The sequence below is a fragment of the Geotrypetes seraphini genome, chromosome 5, assembly GCF_902459505.1.
Source record: "Geotrypetes seraphini chromosome 5, aGeoSer1.1, whole genome shotgun sequence".
Classification (NCBI taxonomy): Eukaryota; Metazoa; Chordata; class Amphibia; order Gymnophiona; family Dermophiidae; genus Geotrypetes; species Geotrypetes seraphini.
This window is the reverse complement of record NC_047088.1, coordinates 43,469,036-43,490,114: the sequence shown is the minus strand read 5'-3', so window position 1 is coordinate 43,490,114 and position 21,079 is coordinate 43,469,036. Positions and strand designations below refer to the sequence as shown.

At 42.0% G+C, this 21,079-nt stretch overlaps 1 protein-coding gene across 4 annotated transcripts in view; it reads left to right on the top strand.

Annotated features, from left to right (window-relative positions):
• The first annotated feature begins 8,430 nt into the window (after positions 1–8,430).
• Positions 8,431–21,079, top strand: part of PHF6 (PHD finger protein 6) — an 88,408-nt gene continuing 75,759 nt past the window's right edge. For 2 of the 4 annotated variants that reach the window (XM_033946792.1, XM_033946789.1), the window contains exons 1-2: positions 8,431–8,583; positions 12,321–12,475. The gene's annotated coding sequence lies outside the window, so the exon portion shown is untranslated. Of the gene's footprint in view, positions 8,584–10,628; positions 10,815–12,320; positions 12,476–21,079 lie in introns of those variants that run through there. The other 2 variants (XM_033946790.1, XM_033946791.1) reach the window with 2 other exon arrangements.

Sequence of the window (21,079 nt, the reverse complement as noted above, 5' to 3'; positions counted from 1 at the left end):
TGGAAACAGGATACTGGGTTTGATGAACCCTTGATCTGACCCAGTATGACAATGCTTAAGTACACTTCTCCCTCTGTATTCACAGTTTCAGCAATTGCAGTTTCAATTATTCACGGTTTTTAGCTTGCTGGCTCCTCCCCCCCAAAATTACATCAGCTTGCATAGAGAAATTGTTGATTGCAAGCATTTACAGAGAAAATCGCGGATTACCAGCACTTTCTTCACTATGTTTTGCCACTCCTTCAGGAACAGGCCAGTTCTCCCACCATGTTAGGCGCGGTTTCACCATATTCACGATGGTTTTTAATAGAAAACAGCGAATAGCATTTGAAAAAGTTATTTGCTGTTTTTCTGTATTTGCAGGTCTGTTACCCTATCACAGCGAATACGGAGGGAGAAGTGTACATATATACTTATTTTACCAGCTTTGAACAGATCTCAGCAGACTGCCATATGAGAATGGGTAGAACCTGGTGTGGAGTGCAGGGGGTAGAGCACTTCTTTCTTTCCCCTCTGGGTCTATGATGGATTTCCTTTTATCTACCACTTTGCAATTTCCTTTCACTCTTTTAGCCTATTTTTGCATTTCATTGTAAACCACTCAGGTAATCTATTGATGGGCAGTATATCACATTTTAATTAAACTTGAATCTTAATAGCAGATCAATGAAGCTAAGCCACTGAGTACAGGTGTAGCTTAAATGCTGCCTGGAAATGTACAATACTGTAATTTGATTTGTTCCTGAATGTGACATGACAAAACAGAGGCAGAACTCTGTTTCTCTTTGTTCTTCTTTGTTTGCTCTGTGTGTGTGTGTGTTTGAACCCACAAACTTAGGGTACTGAGGCTGTAGCTTGGGTTTGAACCCACAAACTTAGGGTACTGAGGCTGCAGCATGGGTTTGAACCCACAAACTTAGGGTACTGAGGCTGTAGCTTTAACCACTGCGCCACACTCGCCTCCTATCTTAAGCCCTGAAGCTGTGGCAATACAGCTGCGAAACAATGGCCACCGTCGGGGGATCCTGTGCTTTCTCAAGATAAGCAAATTAAAGTTAGTTCAAGTATTATCTAGCAGCTTATGCAGCATAACAATTCAAAGCATATGAGTAACTGTTTGTTATTGTTGTTTTGTAGTACCAGCAGTTCTGTGCAACATTAACAGTTTTCAGCATATACACATTGTTTCTTGTACAATCCCACTCTGTTCCTGGACTACTGGGTTATTTTCCCATACTCGCAGTCGCCAGAGATGAAGGAAGCCTAATAACATAGGGATCCTTTTATCAAGCCGCGCTAGCGGGGTTAGCGCGTCAAGACATTTCATCACACGCTAACCCCCGCGGCTGGCTAAACAACTAACGCCTGTTCAATGCAGGCCTTAGTGGCTAGCGCGGCAGGTGGTTTAACGCATGTTAAACCCCTACCGCAACTTGATAAAAGGAACCCATAGAGTCTTGAGCTCCTCCCCTCTTACCTCAGAACCAGTCCCCTAGGAAATCAGCTTCTTTCCTACAAGCCAAACTGTAGAAGCTTGTCTTTTCTGCTTGTGTTTATTTTCTTTAAATTCAGTCCTTTCAATCATTTTTGGCACTTGTGCTGCAGAGGTTCCCCGTGGGGACAGCTCTGACTGTGGGAGATTGCAGACTTTGCACTAAGTCTGCTTCTAGGGGGGGTTGGCTGTGGGGCAATACTCCCTCTGGATAGACTGCACTTCAGGTTGGGGCTCAGGGACCATTCCATTGGGAGCTTGCTCACCCCAAGTTTGTCCACTAGTGGGTCGAGTACAGGCTGCATGGCTCAGTGGAGTATGCCCGGGATCGAAGCCAACTGTGTCCCTCTGACAGGTTGTGTCCACGCTGGTGACCAGTGGTGGTGGATGTTCCCGGCTGTTGGTGTTGAGCCGGATTGCGGATCTTGCTCGTAGGGGTCTTGATCCCCTGAGGGGCTCCCTGCCCTCGTCTCCAGATGTTGTATGTTTTCTGTGGGACGCTTTGAAGTTTCTGCCCCCGCTATGGTTCTCTTGTCTGTCCTAGACTCTCAATCTAGTTCTCCAGTCCCTGGCTCGCCTGTTTATTTTTTTGGTTTATGAGTTTTGCATACCCACATAAAAGCAAATTACAAGTAGTTTCATATGCAATGATTGGGTGGCAAGCTCCTTACTGGGGTTAAATTTCACAGGAGTTTTGTCTCTGAGCATATAATACAAGACCTTCTGATAACTTAGGAAATTAATCTATCATTAGGAAGTATCGGTGGTTATTTCAAAGATGGATGTATGGCAGAAAGTGAAGGAGAGAAAAACTGCAAATGGGATAGGTGGCAAAGTTCAGTTGTGGATTAGGAATTGGTTAGGAAGATGGCCGCAGCACAGACTAACTGAGAGCGTCTCTCCGACCGCATCGGTGTTCTTACCCTTTTTTTTCCTGTCTTGTTGACTTCCTGGCCTGATTTCCTGCTCCGATGCCGAAGAGAAGAGGCAGGAGCGCAGCTAACGTCTCGCCGCGCTTGGATCTGCCCTCGCTCGGTAGAATTGACACACTCTTGCGGTGGATGCAGGGAACAGCGTCTTTGATGTCGGAGGGCAGCCCGCAGGGAGCACCTGGACAGAGCGAGGCTGGGTTTGTCTCTCCAGGGCTTGATACTACACTTAGCCCCGACACAAGAGCCCCACCTCCGCGTCCTCGATTAACCAGCTCCCCAGGGGTAGAGGAAACCCTGGAGAAGGGGGAGGTCCTCCACCTAGAGGCAGACAACTTCAATCTGGAGAGCGTGGTAGCAGTACTCCCTGGCCAGGGAGTAACTGTAGAAGAAATCGAGGTAGGACAAACAACCGGAGTTGGATTCCAGTCTGAATTAAGCCAGGACAGCATTCCTTTGGACGGTGAGCATTTTTTCACTCAGCAAAGATTTCCTAATTTGGAGAAACCCGCACAAGTGACTCTAGATTCTCTATGGGATTTGATAGCAAATTTTACACAAACCATAAGTCCCAATTTCCAATATATAGAAGGGAAATTAATTCAACATACTAAAGAGCTGAAAAATTTTACAACGGATTTGGCTGTCTCAAAGACGACGATTCACAAGCATGACCAAGAATTGTTAACTTTTAAACATGCACAAGAGTCTCTAATTAAAGATAACATTAATCTTAGGAGGAAAGTGGAAATACTCGAAAATAATTCCAGGAATAATAACTTGAGATTTAATAATTTTCCTAGAGTAACCACTGTTACTCCTAGGGAAATGTTAAGGAGATATTTGACTGAAATTTTGCAAGTTTCAGAGGAAACTTTGCCTTCATTTACCTTAGTCTATTATGTACCAAATAAAGAAGGGACTCAACTTCAACCTAATATATCGGAATCAAGACCACTGAATGTTTCTGAAATTTTAGAAACATCAGATAGTGAGTCAGCAGTACCTTCTACAATGGTAGTGACTTTAGCTCTTGTAATGGATAAAGTATGGTTATTGAGACTTTTCTTCAAAAACAAACAGAAAGAGTTTCTTGGATGTAGAGTACAAGTTTTTCCTGATTTTTCAAGAGATACTCAAAAGCGTCGTAGAGAATTTCTACTTTTGAAATCTGGAGTCACTTCTTTGGGAGCGACGTTTTACTTGAAATATCCTTGCAAGTGCATTATTTGTTACCGTTCAGTCAAATATGTTTTTTTTTTAACCCTATCTGTTAACTGCTTTTCTGGCCTCACATCGACTGGATAAAGAAAAAACATCTATAGCTCTATAATTTATTTAACTGCTCCTTAATCTCAGTTTTCTCTGTAAGCGTTTAACCTTTATAATTTTCTTTTTTATTCTCGCTTATGTAATCTTGGATCCCTTTTTGTGGACTTGAATTGGGATAGTTGAGAGAATTTTCTTAAGTTTATGTGATTTAATTTCAGATACAATTGTATTTCACTAACCAACTTTCTCTAGAGAAGTGTTTACTTTGTATTTTATATTGAGTGGATGTAGTATTTCAGAGTGGTGTATTTGTGGTGTTTATATTGTTTCTGTTTTCATTATAAACTTCTAATAAAAATTGAATAATCGTAAAAAAGAAAACAGAGGGTAGAGTTAAATGGTCATTTTTCTGAATGGAGGAGAATAAACAGTGAAGTGCCACAGGGCTATGTACTATTTAACTTATTTATCAATGATCTGGAAATTGGAATGAGTGAGGTGATTAAATTTGCAGATGACACTAAACTGTTCAAAGTTGTTAAAATGCATGCGAATTGAGAAAAATTGCAGGCAGACATTAGGAAATTGGAAGACTGTGCATCCAAGTGGCAGATAAAATTTAATGTGGACAAATGCAAAGTGATGCACATTGGGAAGAATAACCCGAATCACAGTTATCGGATGCTAGGGTCCACCTTGGAGGTTAGTACCCAAGAAAAGGATCTGGGAATCATCATAGACAATACGATGAAACCTTCTGCCCAATGTGTGGCGGCGCCAAAAAAGCAAACAGGATGCTAGGAATTATTTAAAAAAGGGATGGATAACAAGAGTAAGAATGTTATAATGCCCCTGTATCGCTCCATGGTGCGACCTCATCTGGAGTATTGCGTTCAATTCTGGTCTCCTTATCTAAAGAAAGATATAGCGGTGCTAAAAAAGGTTCAAAGAGAAGCGACCAAGATGATAAAGGGGATGGAACTCCTCACGTATGAGGAAAAACTAAAAAGGTTAGGGCTCTTCAGCTTGGAAAAGAGATGGCTAAGGAGAGATATGACTGAAGTCTACAAAATCCTGAGTGGAGTAGAACGGGTACAAGTGGATCGATTTTTCACTCTGTCAAAAATTACAAAGACTAGGGGACATTTGATGAAGTTACAGGGAAATACTTTTAAAACAAATAGGAGGAAATTTTTTTCACTCGGAGAAAAGTTAAGCTCTAGAACGCATTACCAGAGGTTGTAAGAGCGGATAGTGTAGCTGGTTTTAAGAAAGGTTTGGACAATTTTCTGGGGCTACTGGGCTTGATGGACCATTGGTCTGACCCAGTAAGGCTATTCTTCTTATAAGGTGGCCCTGAATACTCAGTTAAGAGCACAGACAGAATGGTTTGAAAAACAAAATCACCAAACAAAGGTAGAGGAAATTATTTTATTTTCAATTGTGATTGAATTGTGTCAGTTTTGAGAATTTACATTTGCTGTCTATATTTGTCTTACATCTTAGTTTTGTTTATATACTGTATATTAGTACTTTTAGTTTGTGGTCCCGTATTTACATAGGGGTTATCTGTGTTCTGCATTTGTGACCAAGGCCATGTGTTCTGGTAAGAAAGAATGTTGAGAAGCATACAGTGTTCTTTGTGTAGTTTAATTTTATGGTTAACCATTATGTGTTGTTAATAAGATTACCTATTGTGTGTATATATGAAAAATGAAAAAAAAGGTACAATTAGTACTATTATGGGAGCAGGGTCATTCCGCTGCCTGATTAGTAGTACATATATACCAATTTACTGGAGTGTGGTTTATTGTGTCTTAGTTATATGTACCTCTAGTCTTTCCTTAGTTTATATATTTGATAGTGGAAAGGAAGGTACAGACAGAGGAGAAAGAAAACGTCAAATGGGCAGGAGATACTGGTGAGCAAGTTAGCAGAAGACAAACAGAAACCAGAGCCTGGGACCAACATGATTTGAATAATAAAATGACCAGACAACAAAAGGTAGAAAAAATAATTTTATTTTCTATTTTGTGATTACAATATGTCAGATTTGAAATGTGTATCCTGCTAGAGCTGGTGTTAGATAGCTAGCGTGAGCTATGACCCAACAGAGAGGAAAAGTCTTTTTTGTTAATTTTGTTTACACCACAGCACCGGCATGTGGTTGGAGAGGGCAAAGGGGGGAGTAGGGTGGGTGAAGAGGCTACAAAATAAACCTATCAGGACATTTGAAAAAATACTTGATAGGATGGGAAAACCGAATTGAAAAATGGATTCGTTAGGCCAAATCAAATCGAAAATTTTTTCCCTAAATCGGGCAGCTTTAGACTGGAGCAGCAGCAGCAGCCAGGGTAGTGGGAGGGAGGTGGAGCAGGTTCTGACTCAACTACTGTGCAGCAAGCCAGGACTGATGTGCGGCTTCTATAGAGAAGCTGTGTAGCTGCACAGCTTCGAGGGAACATTGACGTGTACTTACACTTGCTTATACATACACACATTTTAAAAAAAAATCAATTTCCAAATGTAGAACATGACTCACACACAGAAAATGCTTTAAGAAATTGTATAAAATATAGTTTAAAAGGGAAAACTATTTTTCAAAATTCCAATAATATAAAGCTACAGGGCATAAAAAGATAGTGGATTTACATATTCCAAAGCAGTAAGTGAGAGAACATACAGAGCATGTACAAGTCCATGTATGCATGCATAAACAAGTGCAATACCGGAGTCTAGGAGATGCCATTTACGGGATACACCAAGGCCTGTGGCTCGGGAAGAGACAAGAGCTCTTTGCTTAGAGCTTTTCAAGGATGGGTCCTGAGCCCGTTCTCTGGGCAGCTCCTGGCTAACCCCAACATGGATTCAAAGCGGTTAAAGCCAGTCCAAGGTATCAATGTCACTTAAAGGACGATGCTCAAAACAAACATAAGCATTAAAAAGCATTTTGTGCATGCAAATCAGGCCCTAAGGGCTCAAGTATGGATGTTAAATATACGCACTAAACATTATTGCAAATGTATTTATATGGATGAAAATGAAGTCAAGTTTATATTCCTTCCCAATGCACAAATAAAAGCACTGTAATAATGGAAATAATGGCCAATGATGCTGAGAATTTGGTGCCAGATTAGGAACAGTATAAATGGTTTTCAGGAGAAGATAAGTTTGTCTCTTTTTTACATTCCTTTGCATTTTTGTCTTCTTTTGCAAGAGAAGGAAGCCCATGCACGTTTGAGCATAGCTGAGAACCAAGCATGTGCACAAGTTTGACCAAAAACAGAAGTGAATGTACACATCATTGCCTATTTGTTGTGCTTAAATATAAACCTTTCATCTTGCTTTATGGACACCCCCCCAATACCCCGCATGATGCCCATTTTATGCTGTCACTGTCATCTTACTTGTGGTGACTTTTCCCATATCATTTATTCTTGCTCTCATATCCATCCATTTTGGGACTCGATACTGGTATGGAAGGAAATCGAGCTATTTTACCAGTTACAGAAAGTATTGGTTTCTACTGTACATAATCCTTTTCAGATCATCTGCTTTAGAAATGCCTTTGAATAAATGGAAATACTAAATTATTTGATACACTCTTCGCCTTGAGTATTAAAACGATTTATGCTAAGTAGCAATGTGTCTTAATAGTTCACAGGCTTTGAACCTGTGTCAGAATTCACTCATAAACATACAGCTGAAAGAGTTTGGTCTCCTATTAGACCAGTGGTTCCCAACCCTGTCCTGGAGGACCACCAGGCCAGTCGGGTTTTCAGGATAGCCCTTATGAATATGCATGAGAGAGACCTGTATATAATGGAGGTGCCAGGCATGAAAATCTGCTCCATGCATATTCATTAGGGCTATCCTGAAAACCCGACTGGCCTGGTGGTCCTCCAGGACAGGGTTGGGAACCACTGTATTAGACTCCTTATTCTAAGAAGCGTAGCCACCGGCGGTTTCACTTTGTGCTCAGGTCCTCTCCAAACCTACAGACCCCCGCCCCCCTTTAACAGTTGGGAATGCCTAAGGCCTGTCAGCCCTCAAAAATGAAGGGCCTGAGTTACTCCCTTCCTTGTGCTGCTTCTGTAATGCAGAGGTTTGTGCCATGCCTCCTGCTGCCAACACCTGGGCTTCTCGTGCATGCCCCGGAGTCCTGGAATCAGTAGTCGCAGGCATGCTGCCGATTCTGACCGTGCAGAAACAGCACAAGGAGGCGGAGGATGGCTGGTGGGCCTTCGGCATCCCCGCTATGCAGCGTTGCCAGGTCCGCGGATTTCTCGCTTTTGGAGAGTTAGTTGCGGGAAGTTGTGAGCAGTTGCGGTTTTTTGCGCCGATTTCTGATTATTATTATTATTATTTTTTTGTCATCACTGTTCTTCATCTGGTTTTCCAGCAATTTTTCTGTTACTTCCGTTCCCTGGTTTTGGTGGTTATCCTCTCTGCATTTCCCTTTATGCTGGATGGCTATTCTGCCGTTCTGCTATTAAGATTCCCCTATACAGTACTTGTATTTCTCCAGAGCTAATTCTTCTTCAGCTTTAACTGCACTGACTTATGTGAACTGGGGAGAAAAAAAAAAGAAGAGACAGGGGCTCGTAGGAACTATTTCCACGCTCGAGGGATTCCCGCAAACCCTGTTCCCGCGCAGGCTCTATGTTCAATTTGTCTTTTGCGATAGCCCGCTACAGGCCCCGCAGCTTTCCTTTTCAGGCATCCCGCCCTCCTCTGACGTAACTTTTTCTCGTCTCCGGCATCCTGCTCTCCGATGCAACTTCCTGTTTCCGTGCAAGGCGGGACGCATCAGAGGAAGAGAAGTTGTGTCAGAGGCGACGGGGCACCGGAGAAGCTCTCTGCAGGACCGGTGGTGGGGGAAAACCTTAGGTACGAGTTTGATGGTAGGATGGCGGGGGTTGGGTGGAGGGAGACGCGATGGACCGGGGAGGGCGAAAGAGAAGAGGGAGCGATGGCAAGACTGCGGGGAGAGAAGACCGGTTCCCGAGTGCTTGTGAAGAGGGGTGTTTGGCGCGTGAGAGTGTGAGGTCAGCGGGAATGCGTGTGGCTTGGTGTTTCTGCGGGCGCGCATTTCGAGCCCCCTCCCCACCCCCCACATCCTTTCTTTTTCCTTTTCTCTTTCCCGCCCGGTTCCATTGTGACCGAATGAGGGCTCGGGTAGGTTGCGCGCGCCTGGCGCTCTTGCGGAAACGGTGTAGTGGGAGGCCTGGCTAGACCGCGTGCGCTTCCCGGGATCGCTGAAAGGTTGCTAAGCGATTTTTTTTTTTTATTATTTTATTTTGCTGCACCCACTTTGTTTTATTGGTTATCGAGGGACGTCTGCTCCTCTGTAACCCGGGTGGGTTGTGTGCAAGTAGATCGGGTTCCGTGAAAGAACCGATTCGAACGTTTAAAGGGAAATCTGTTGTAATGAAATCTGTTACTGAAACGTGTGTGTCTATATATACATACATGTACATTATTTTACTGACAAAATCATAAAATGTGTTTCTATATTCATACATGTGCATTATTTTGCTGACAAAAAGCATGAAATGTTAGAGGAGCTGGGTATAAGGTAGATGGGATTAAAGCATCAAATGGTACATAGTTTTACTATAAATGACTTCATTTTTTTACATATTTGTGAGGTAAAGTTTTTCTATGATAAACAATATCTTGCTTTAAGCTGTTTTCCAAAGAAGAGCAACATCCAGTCATTTTTTTTATTTAGCGCATGTACACACATACTTAAGTGCTTTAAAGTATCCTCACAATCTTTTCATTAGAAATGGTTTAAGCATCTTCCTCACTTGGTTTTCTATAAAGTGGATTTTTTTTCTTTCATTTGATTTTTCAATGAACTAGCATTGACAAAGTAGTCTAGTGATGATTGCTTGCATGTACTGTGATGAAACAGGGCTAGGTTCCTCCCCTCAAATCTTTGTACCTATTGCACCTATTAAGTGAATATAACAAAGAAATCACTTTATTTCCACTGTAATATAAATCACAAGCAAACTTGATTAAGCAAGCACACCCATTGCAGACCCAGTAGGACACTCTCCCCATACACACACAGCAATCCAGCAAAATCACATCTTAAAAGAAAAAGAAAGTGATCCAAGCTGTGGAGAAAAGATAGAAAACAGAACAATTTACAGGCAGTCAAAAAGAAATAGGCTGGTTACAGAGAACTTCTAATAAATGCACACACAAATCTGGAGATACCCAAATTACCACATTATTCAAGTGATTTGTAAACTAGGCACTAACATTTACACACAATATGCATGTAAATGTTTAGAGTACTAGCATACATATATGCCTGCATGCTACATAAGTTTTATTCTGCAAATAAAGTTTAACTTTCATAGTGCATATTTACACTAAAAGAGAAAGGTGATTGAATTTGATATACCACCTTTTTGTGATTACAATCAAAGGAATTTACATACTATACATTGGTATTTATTTTGTACCTGGGGTAATGGAGAGTTAAGTGATTTGCCCAGAGTCATAAGGAGCTCTAGTGGGAATCAAACCCAGTTCTGCAGGTTCTTAAACTGGTGCAGTAATTATTAGGCTGCTCTGGATTGGAGCTTGGTGCTCTTACTTACACAATAATGTAAAGTCACATAGATATCTGACATAGCTCTGTGGCTACTGTAAATGCTTGTACTTAAATATTAATCATGTACTCATATGTACAATTCTAAAGAATTGCCCCCATCTGACAGACATAGCATCAAGAAATGCTTTAAATTGATCAGCCAAATAAAAAAAGGAATATTTTTGAAAGGGAAAATGCAATGTTAAAATAAATACCTAATATATTTGTTTTCTCCTTTCAGTAACATGTATTCTTTACACTTTCTTTCCTGTGACTATAAATCATGAAAAGAACAAGTCCTCCGTGAGAATATCCAAATGCACAAAAAGTAGGGTGAATATCAAAAGAGAAGAAACTTCAAAAGAAAAGGGTTATACGTTTGTGTTTATTAAAAATCCATCCTCTAAACAATGATGGTCTCAAAACCAAGATGTTCCAACAGATAAAAATAAGGACTAAAAGAAGGAATTTAATAAGCCAGCTCAAGCAGGCATGGCAGCAGAAACAGGTGATAATAACTGAATGATAAAGGCATAGTTGGCAACAGTTCACGCTACTTTTTTGTGCATATACATCAGGATAAACTCATATTTTGAGCCTGAGAAGGAAACATCCTTATTACAAATACCATTTTAGAACCCTGTTCCTGTCATAAGCTAGAGCAGTGGTTCTTAAATTTGTCCTGGGGGGACCCCCAGCCAGGCAGGCTTTCAAGATATTCCTAATGAATATGCCTGTCACCTCTATTATATGCAAATCTGCCTCATTCATATTCATTGGGAATATCTTGAAAACCTGATTGGGGTTTTCCCTGGACAGGTTCAAGAATCACTGCACTAGAGCAAAGGTAACTATTAAAGTAGCCCTCACGAATTACTGATACTGGTTGATTCAAGAATGTCAGTAAGTGTCAAACCAATATCTGATAAAGATGAAGACAATTCTTCCTTTTCCCTCTTCCGTGCTCTTAAATAGTGTGCCTATACCACTGGGGCAAAATTTTTCAGTTAGTTTTTAAAGCCTCCACAAAATACTTTTTTGGCTTAGTCTCTTGTTTCATTATATATGAGAGAGATTTTATCTGCACTTTCTAATTTCTTAATTTCCCTTTCTTTCAAATAAATTGGAGCTGCTTAATATACCTTTGATCACAATAGCAGTACATTTTTTGGACTTCTGAAACTTATGTAGTCAGACTTTCCTATTTATTCTCCTGGGTAACAAACAGTCTCTGTGGATCCTCAGCCTTTAGCTCTGCTGTTATTCCCAAGAGATGGTCTAAACCAGTGGTTCTCAAACCTGTCTTAGGGGACCCCCAGCTACTTGTGTTTTGAGGAAATCCCTAATGAATATGCATGACACTGATTTGTATACCTGTCACTTTCATTATATGCAAATCTCTCATGCATATTCATTAGGAATATCCTCAAAATCCGACTGGCTGGGGGTCTTCAGGGCAGGTTTGAAAACCACTAATCTAAACAATTTGACTAATTTTTTCCCCATAGATACAATGGATGGCCATAATGTCTCCAGTGTAACCAGGGGCATGGGGTGGTGTTTACATAGAACAGAAGGAGACTTTCATACCTCAGTTCATCGACCCCCAGCAGACCTCTCGTAGGTGAACCCCTGATGCTCTGACCTGCTTGCTCCTGCAGCCACCATCTTTAGTCTTACCATAAGGCTTCTACCACATGTTGAACCCTGTTCATAGGAGAGGGTACAGTGATCCTTCCTTCCCCCTCCCCATTCCTTTTTGATCCAGTCAGCAATGCTATAAACATATTTGCAGCTGGATTGATGCTTTCTGCAATCTGGTACTCATTGAGGCTACTCTGGAGAGTTGCACATGAAATTTGGCATGCTGTTCATGAAAGCCAGTACCATTCCCTGAAACTTGATTCTCTGTGACATGGTGTAGAAAAGTGTGTTGACATTGCCTGGATTAAATGATTCTCTGTTGGGTCCAGAGAAAAACTGTGTTAGCTTTGTTTTTCCCCATTCTGATCAGGTACACACCTCAAGGCAGTACAGATGGTAAGAACTGCTACAACCTGTGTCACCAGCACAGCATTTCAAAGGAGTCTGTCTCTTAAGTGGGGTTTGAGGGTATAGTGAACCAGAGGATTGCTGATTCTACCATCACAACCTACTTCAGGATCCACTGTAAGTTTTATGGGTGTTAAGAATTTCTTTATACGCTGAGATGCCTGTTACTGGAATAAGATGATAATTAATCCACAGGACAACATCATAACCTTTACAGTTGAAGGGGCTTGTTGGTCCCTGAATCTCAATGAATGACTTTTGTTGTCAGGGTTGGTGCAAGAGCATTGGGCACCCTTGGTGAAGCTTCAGCTTTATTCATCCCCTCTATTAATTTTCAGATTACTAACTAGTATGCTTCCCTCCTGCCCAAAGTGTGGATAACTGAAAAGCATGATATCTAATTAGAGTTTAATATTAAGCTTTATTTTGCAGTTAAAAGTGGGTGCTGATGGTTCTTTGAGTTTGTGTGATTATCATGAGGTGCTTTGCTTTGGCTGCAGTGGCTTTTTGCCTTTTTCCTTTGAAGATGCAGCCCTGGGTGGATTTTTAGTATTGCTTTATGATTTGCTTGGCCCTGTTTTCTGTATCCTTTTTTACTGGATTACTGTAAAAATATCTTATTCTATGTAAGAATCATGGTGTGTAGACTAAAATCTTTTGTTGGAGGACACGCAATGCAGCTATTAAGTCCAAATACCATATTTCCGCGATTCTAAGATGCACATTTTTACTCATTTTAATGTCTGTGGAAGGTAGGTATGGCTTAGAATCAAGGGCAAACATTACAGATCATTTGGTCTTGGGGGCGCCTGAATGGAAATCTACAGTTCTTGCACATTCCTTAACAGTTTACTTTCAAAATACCATATTTCCTTCTGCATGTTAGTTTACCATATTTTTCAGTTCTGCAAAATGAGAATGTTGCTTAGAATTGAAGGTCTCTTTCATTTTAGAATTGATGGGAGCTTAGAATTAAGGAAATATGGTATTTATATCTGTCTACAACCCTTTGCTCTTGCTTGAGACTTAGGGGGCCCTTTTACTAAAGATTAGTGCACATCAAATGGTAATTGTCCTGTTTTACACCTATGGGCCATGTGTGCTAAGCTTTATTAAAAGGGCCCCTTAGGAAGCAAAAAAAATAGTAAATATGATCAAAACATGTATAGGAGAAATGTGAACATTTGATATGATGCTTCCGAGTTGATTACTCACATTGGTAACCCTGACATGTTTTATTCTAGATCAGTAAAAAAAATCAACATGATTTATGGTGCAGATAGCATTTTGAGTTTGATGATATAAAATGATTTTATACTCTTGGCAGCATTTTGTGCAACTGCACAATGCAGAATTTGCACAGAATTCTCCAGGGACACAGAATTACCTGAGGTCGGGTCGGCACTCCATTGCTGTGGCCTGAATAACTACCAGCAACATCTTCGAGCAGCCTGCATGGGTTCTGCAGGCTTCCCTTTACCGCGGTCCCACCCTTGATGATGTCACTTCCTCTTTCTTCAGCGGGACTGCGGTAGAGGAGTGCCTGCAACAGGTTGCCCTTAACTGGAATTGCTATCACAGAGGTAGTGGGCAGGAATGCTGGATTGGGGACAATAGGGAGAGTGTGAAAGATGCTGGCTGGGGGAAATACTTAGGTCTGCGCAGATTGTGGTGTTGGGTGCAATCCTCTTGCTGTGGCCCAAATTGCTGCTGGCAACGTCTTTGGGCTCTGCAGACTTCCCTGGTCCCATACTTGATGATGTCACTTCCTCTTTTCCAGCGGGACAGCGGTAGAGGGAAGCTTGCAGAGCCGACAGTCGGCTGCTATTAACTGGAATCAGTGTTTCAGAGATAGTGGGTAGGAATGCTGAATTGGAGACAATGGGGGGAGAGAATGAAAGATGCTGGCTAGAGTGGGGGACAGGGGTGAGGGAATGAGAGATGCTGGCTGGGGGGTACAGGAGCTAGAGATGTTGGCTCTTTTTCTCTAGTATAATTTAATGATAATACTGAATTGTACTGAAATTCTGGATGATAATTAGCAAAAATATTATTTAAATGTTGTCGAATAAATATGTACTTAGGGCTCCTTTTACGAAGCCACGTTAGCAGCTTTATCGCACGCACCTTTTTAGCATACGCTAACCCTCGCGCTAGCCGAAAAAACTACCACCTGCTCAAGAGGAGGCAGTAGCAGCTAGCGCGGCTGGCAAATTAGCGCTTGCTATTATGCGCGTTAAACCGCTAACGCGGCTTCGTAAAAGGAGCCCTTAATGACTTTTCTGAGGATTTCTAATCCGCTTATTTTATTTTAATCCGAAATAGTTGTATGAAAAAGTGTTTTAAGATGGGACATTTCCATGTGCTAAACCCATTTCTAATGTAGCCCAATGGCTACATTTCTAATGGCTTCCCCCTCCCCTTTGTGCAGGTCCTGTGCTAGTTTTCCATTAGTGCAGGAAGCATGCAAAAATATTAGCATTGCCCTCTATTTATGAGGTGCTAAGTGTTACCTAATTAGTGCACGCTAATGCGAATGCTAGCTGGATAACGCTTCCATGCTTGTTCCTGCCCATGACATGCCCCCTCCTGAAAAAATAACCTAAAATAAATAGCATTTACTGACAGGAAGATTAACCTTTTTTTTTTACTCTTTCCTGTGTTAAGCGTACATTAGCAAAAGGGCACCTTTACGTAGGAGATTACCAGCATGTGTGTGCATATTGTAACAAATCAAAATTGCGTTTTCAAATTCAAATTTTCACAAGTACAGCAAATTGTATTCAAAGTTCTGTTTTCTTTTTTATGTTCAATTTTTTTTTAAAAAAACATGTCAGATGAGATACAGAACGCCTAAAATACATCATGAACAATTGCAAAATGAAGGGGGACTGGTATCATGGCCCCCATCTATATACAGCAAAATATTGGAAGCTATTCTTTTCTTTTTTTTAGAAGTGGCATATTTCATACCAGCTGTAAGAAAAATTGGGATGAAATGACTTGCAAAATAAAATATTCTAATATGTACAACACATACTCATATAAGCATAAAACGATGTAGTGAATGTTGGTAAAATGAAAATGACTAATACTTTAAAAATAATGATGTGGACCATTTCAATACTAAATCTGTAATACCAGTTGGACTATAAATTGTTAATTAATATCTCATGATCTACCAAGTCAGATACCGCAGAGAGATCCAATGATAGAAGAAGAATCATATTCCCATTATTTGTCTCGTGCAGCAGCAAAGTTTTGCTAGTTCAACAACAGAACTAGCATATCCAGCTAAATCAGCTTCCCATATTCTGCAAGAAATTCTGGTAGCTAAAATGTGTATTGTTTTGCTAATGCATTATTCCTAATGGAACGATCATTCAGGGTCTATACCTATTTCCTTTTCATCATCCTTCAGATTGAAATATAGGGTTCCCCAGGGCTCCGTTTTTTTCACCGTTATTTAATATTTTCTTAAGTCCATTAGTAACACTTTTCAAGAAATATAGAAACATAGAAATAGACGGCAGATAAGGGCCACGGCCCATCTAGTCTGCCCACCTCCCCTACCTTTCTCTGTGAATAGATCCCACGTGTCTATCCCATTTGGCCTTAAAATCAGGCATGCTGCTGGCCTCAATAACCTGAAGTGGAAGACTATTCCAGCGATCAGCCACCCTTTCAGTGAAAAAGAATTTCCTGGTGTCCCCGTGAACATCAAGGCATATGTGTGTATAGATGATAATTTTTTGCTTCACCCAGTTTCACCACATAACTGATCTAAGTCCTCTCCATGCAAATGGAAGAAAAAATAGCTGACATGGTAAAATGAGGACACAAAGACATTTTTTTTAGATATATTAGTGATAGGAAGAAGTGCAAAAGTGGCATTGTGAGACTCAAAGGTGAAGAGGAGAAATATGTAGAAGCTGATAAAGAAAAGGCTAAATTGCTTAACAAATATTTATGTTCTGTGTTCACGGCTGAAGTGCAGGGAGCGGGACTACAGAAGACAAACATGAATAGGGATGGAGGAGTGGTAGACTCTGATCAATTTTCAGAGGGTTGTGTTCGTGAGATGCTAGCTAAAATAAAGGTAGACAAAGCGATGGGGCTGGATGGTGTCCATCCGAGGGTGCTGAAGGAACTTAGTGAAGTTCTGGTGGCTCCGCTGACTGACCTTTTCAATGAGTCTCCAGAGTCGGGAGTGGTACTGGAGGACTGTAGAAGGGTGGATGTAGTCCTTCTCCACAAAAGTGGAAGTAAGGAAAAAGTAGGGAATTACAGGCTGATTAGTCTGACTTCTGTGGTAAGCAAATTAATGGAAACGCTTTTAAAACAGAAAATGGTGAAGTTTCTGGAATCCTGTGGATTATAAGACCGGCGGCAACATGGATTTACTAGAGGTAGGTCTTGTCAGACAAATTGATCAATTTCTTTGACTGGGTGACCAGAGAATTGGCTAGAGGGAGTGTGCTAGATGTGGTGTATTTAGATTTTAGCAAAGCCTTTGACAGTGTTCCACTCATATGTCTAATAAATAAATAGAGTGCTCTTGGGATAGGCCCCAAAGTGATGAGCTGGGTCAGGAACTGGTTAAGTGGAAGGCAACAGAGAGTAGTGGTCACTGGAGATCGCTCTGAGGAAAGGGATGTTACTAATGATGTGCCTCAAGGTTCTGTTCTTGGGCCTGTTCTTTTTAACAAACAATGCTAGTCTTTAAGCCCGTTACATTAACAGGTGCTAGAATAGATGTGTCTGTCTGACTTTCTGTCTCTCTCTCTCTCTTCTTGGCTGCATTCTGTCTGTCTTTCTTTCTTTCTGTCTCTTTTTCCTCCGATGTCTACCACCACCCCTTGCCAGCTCCCCCTGTTCAGCAGTAGCTCTTCTCCCTTCCTTTTATGTCCCCCGTGTCCAGCAACACCCCTTCCCTGCTCCCCCGTCCATCAGCACCTCTTCCGTGCTCCCCCTGTTCCTCTTCCCTGCTCCCCTGTCCATCAGCACCTCTTCCCTGCTCTCCCTGTCCCTGTCCATGTTCGTTTGCAGCCTGGTGAGGATAGCGGCTAGCTGTAGCGAACCTTGCAGGCTGCTATGCACCTCAGTAGCAAGTTCCCTCTGACGCGATCGCGTACGTCAGAGGAAACATGCTACTGAGGTGCTGAGCGGCCTGCAAAGTTTGCTACAGGCGGCCGCTATCCTCACCAGGCTCCTTTGAAGAGCAGCGTCGGCAGCGGTACTGGGCAGTTTCACAGCAGTGGCGGCCACCGCGGCCGGCAATTGGGCGGCGATGATGCGGCTCTGGCGCCGCTGGGAGAGAGCTTGCCTGCGCTTCCTCCAGCAGCAGCGGTTGGCGAGTGAGGGTGGGAGGAGGGAGTGGCCAGAGTGTTCCCTGCCGCCGGGTTCTAAAATGGAACACGGCCATGGATCACACACCACGGCGGCAGGGAACACAAAACCCTAAGTGCGCATGCGCGCTTAGGGTTTTATTATATAGGATTGCTGAAGGGCTGTCAGATAAGATTTGCCTCTTTGCAGATGATACCAAAATCTGCAATAGAGTAGACACCCCGGACTGGGTGAATAGCAAGAAGAAAGACCTGGCAAAGCTTGAAGAATGGCCTGAAATTTGGCAACTAAAATTTAATGCTAAGAAATACAAGGTCATGACTGTATTTGGGTTGCAGAAACCCGAGGGAACGGTACAGTTTAGGGGTGAAAAATTTATGTGCACGACAGAAGAGCGAGACTTGGGTGTGATTGTATGTGATGATCGCAAGGTGGCCAAACAAGTTGAAAAGGTGGAAGCGAAAGCTAGAAGGATGCTAGGGTGCATAGGGAGAGTTATGGCTAGTAGGAAAAAGGAGGTATTGATGCCCTTGTTATAAGACTTAGGTGATGCCACCTTCAAAAAGATATAAAAAGGATGGAGTCGGTTCAGATGAAGACTACTTAAAGATCTCAATCTGTATACTTTGGAGGAAAGGTGGAAGAGGGGAGATATGATAAGAGACAATTTAAATACCAGATAATGTAAATGTGCATGAGTTGAGTCTTTCATTTGAAAGGAATCTCTGGAATGAGAGGGCATAGGATGAAGTGATGTATTTCCTTAGGCTTGGAACAGTCTCCTGGAAGAGGTGGTGGAGACAGAGACTGTGTCTGAATTCAAGAAAGCCTCGGATAGGCATGTGGGATCTTTTAGAGAGAGCAAGAGATAATCTTTACTGTGGATGGGCAGACTGGGTGGGCCATTTGGACTTTTATCTTCCATCATGTTTCTAAATGAGCTAAGCATGACTACTCTTTCTTCTGCCAAATCTCAAAACCTACCAAATCTCAGGCTCTCGTATGAGGAAAGACTAAAAAGGTTAGGGCTTTTCAGCTTGGAAAAGAGATGGCTGAGGGAAGATATGATTGAGTTTACAAAATCCTGAGTGGAGTATGGGTACAAGTGGATTGAATTTTCACTCCGTCAAAAATTACAAAGACTAGGGGATACTCGATGAAGTTACAGGGAAATACTTTTAAAACCAGTAGGAGAAAATATTTTTTCACTCAGAATAGTTAAGCTCTGGAATGTATTGCCAGAGATTGTGATAAGAGCGAATAGCATAGCTGGTTTTAAGAAGGGTTTGGACAATTTCCTGGAGGAAAAGTCCATAGTTTGTTATTAAGAGAGACATGGGCCAAGCAACTGCTTGCCCTGGATCGGTAGCATGGAATGTTGTTACTCTTTGGGTTTGGCCAGGAACTAGAGACTTGGATTGGCCACCGTGAGGATGGGCTACAGGGCTTGATGGACCATTGGTCTGACCCAATAAGGCTATTCTTATGTAGATACCAGAAAATCTTATCCTACAAATGGCACTATACCCAGCCAATTTCTACCTCCAGGGCTCTTCTGCAGAAGCGCCCTAGAAAGCAGTGATCACAGAAACCTCAGACTTAACCCCAACAGAAGTCTACTCAGTCCTTTTGACTCCCTCTAGAGCCTTGTCACCGGTCTTGCATTTCAGCCACCTCCTCATCCCATTGGAGGTCGATTAACCCATTACCACCACCATTGGACTCTTTTCACAACTGACAAATGGGTTTTACAAGTGATATGAGAGAACTATGCTCTTTGTCTCTGCGAAAAGCTGCCAAACAAACCTCCAAGAGAGTACTCTTTCAACTCGCAGCAGACCTCCCTTTTTCAACAAGAACTGTCGGCCCTCCTGCAGCTGAATGCCATTGAACCAGCACCTCTTCAGTAGAGGGGCCAGGAGTTCTACTCCAAATATTTCCTCATTCCAAAGAAGACTGGAGGACTATGCCTGATTCTTGACATCTGAGCCCACAACAAATACTTAGTCAAAGAGGTTTTGCATGCTGTCCCTAGGTACTCTGTATCCCCTCTTAGAGTAGCTTTGCTCTCTGGATCTAAAAGGAGCATACACACACATCCCAATTCTTCCAGCCCACAGAAAATACCTTTACTTTCAAATAGGAACACATAATCTGTAATACAGGGTGCTACCCTTTGGCCTAGCATCAGCACCCAAAGTTTTCACAAAGTGTTTAGTTGTAGTGGTTGCAACACTCCACTCTTACAATTTTCATGTATTCCCTTATCTGGATGACTGGTTGATAAAAGCATTCTCACCTCAAGCTGCTCAGATAGCAATGAACTCGACTATATGTTTACGGAAGGATTTGCAGCGAAAATCCCATCTCCAACCAAACAAATTCTGGAACTTATAGGAGCGTTGCTGAATACAACTCAAACTTGTGCCTACCTCCCTCCCTCAGCAGAGACTTGACACTGATTCGCCTTTGCAACTAGACATCTACTCACCAAACCATCATAGTTTGGCAAATGATGTGACTATTGGGACACATGGCTTCCACAGTATAGGTTACCCCATTTGCCTGTCTACATCTCAGGGATCCCCAATGGACTCTTGCTTTACAATGGTCTCGGGCCACAGATCTGCTCTCCCATCAAATCGGTTGCCTCTCTTCTCCATCGTTTTCTACAGTGGTGGCTCATCCCAACCAACATCTTTTAGAGGCCTGCTATTTCATGTTCCCCCACATCAACAGATACGTTCATGCCTGGATGGGGAGCTCACCTAGATGGCCTTTGTACTCAAGACACTTAGACTGTTTAAGAGTTCAAGACTTTCATATCAGTCTCTTAGAGCTGCGAACGATTCGCAAAACTCTGTACACATTTCAGGATCGCCTTCTCAAGCAGGTGGTCCTTCTACATATGGACAATCAAGTCACCATGTATTATATTAACAAAGGAGCATAAGTTCTTGCCTCCTTTGCCAAGAAGTGACTCAAATCTGGCATTGGGCCATTCCATGCAAAATTTTTCTCTAAGCTGTGTACTTAACAGGCAAACAGAACGTGCTAGCAGACAAGCTGAGCAGATTTCTTCAACCTCACGAGTGCATCACATCTTCTCAACATGGGGAACCCTCAGATAGATCTGTTTACGTCTCCCATCAATTACAAACTTCTACAGTTTTGCTCTAGGATTCACTCGTCACATCGTCTGGAATCGACGCGTTCCTTTTAGACTGGATGAACAAATTTCTCTATGCATTTCCTCCAATACCTTTAATAGTAAAACTTCTATTCAAACTCAAACAGGAGCCAGCTGCTAAGATTCTCATAGCTTCGAGATGGTCGAGACAACCCTGGTTGCCTGCTCTTCTTCAACTCAGT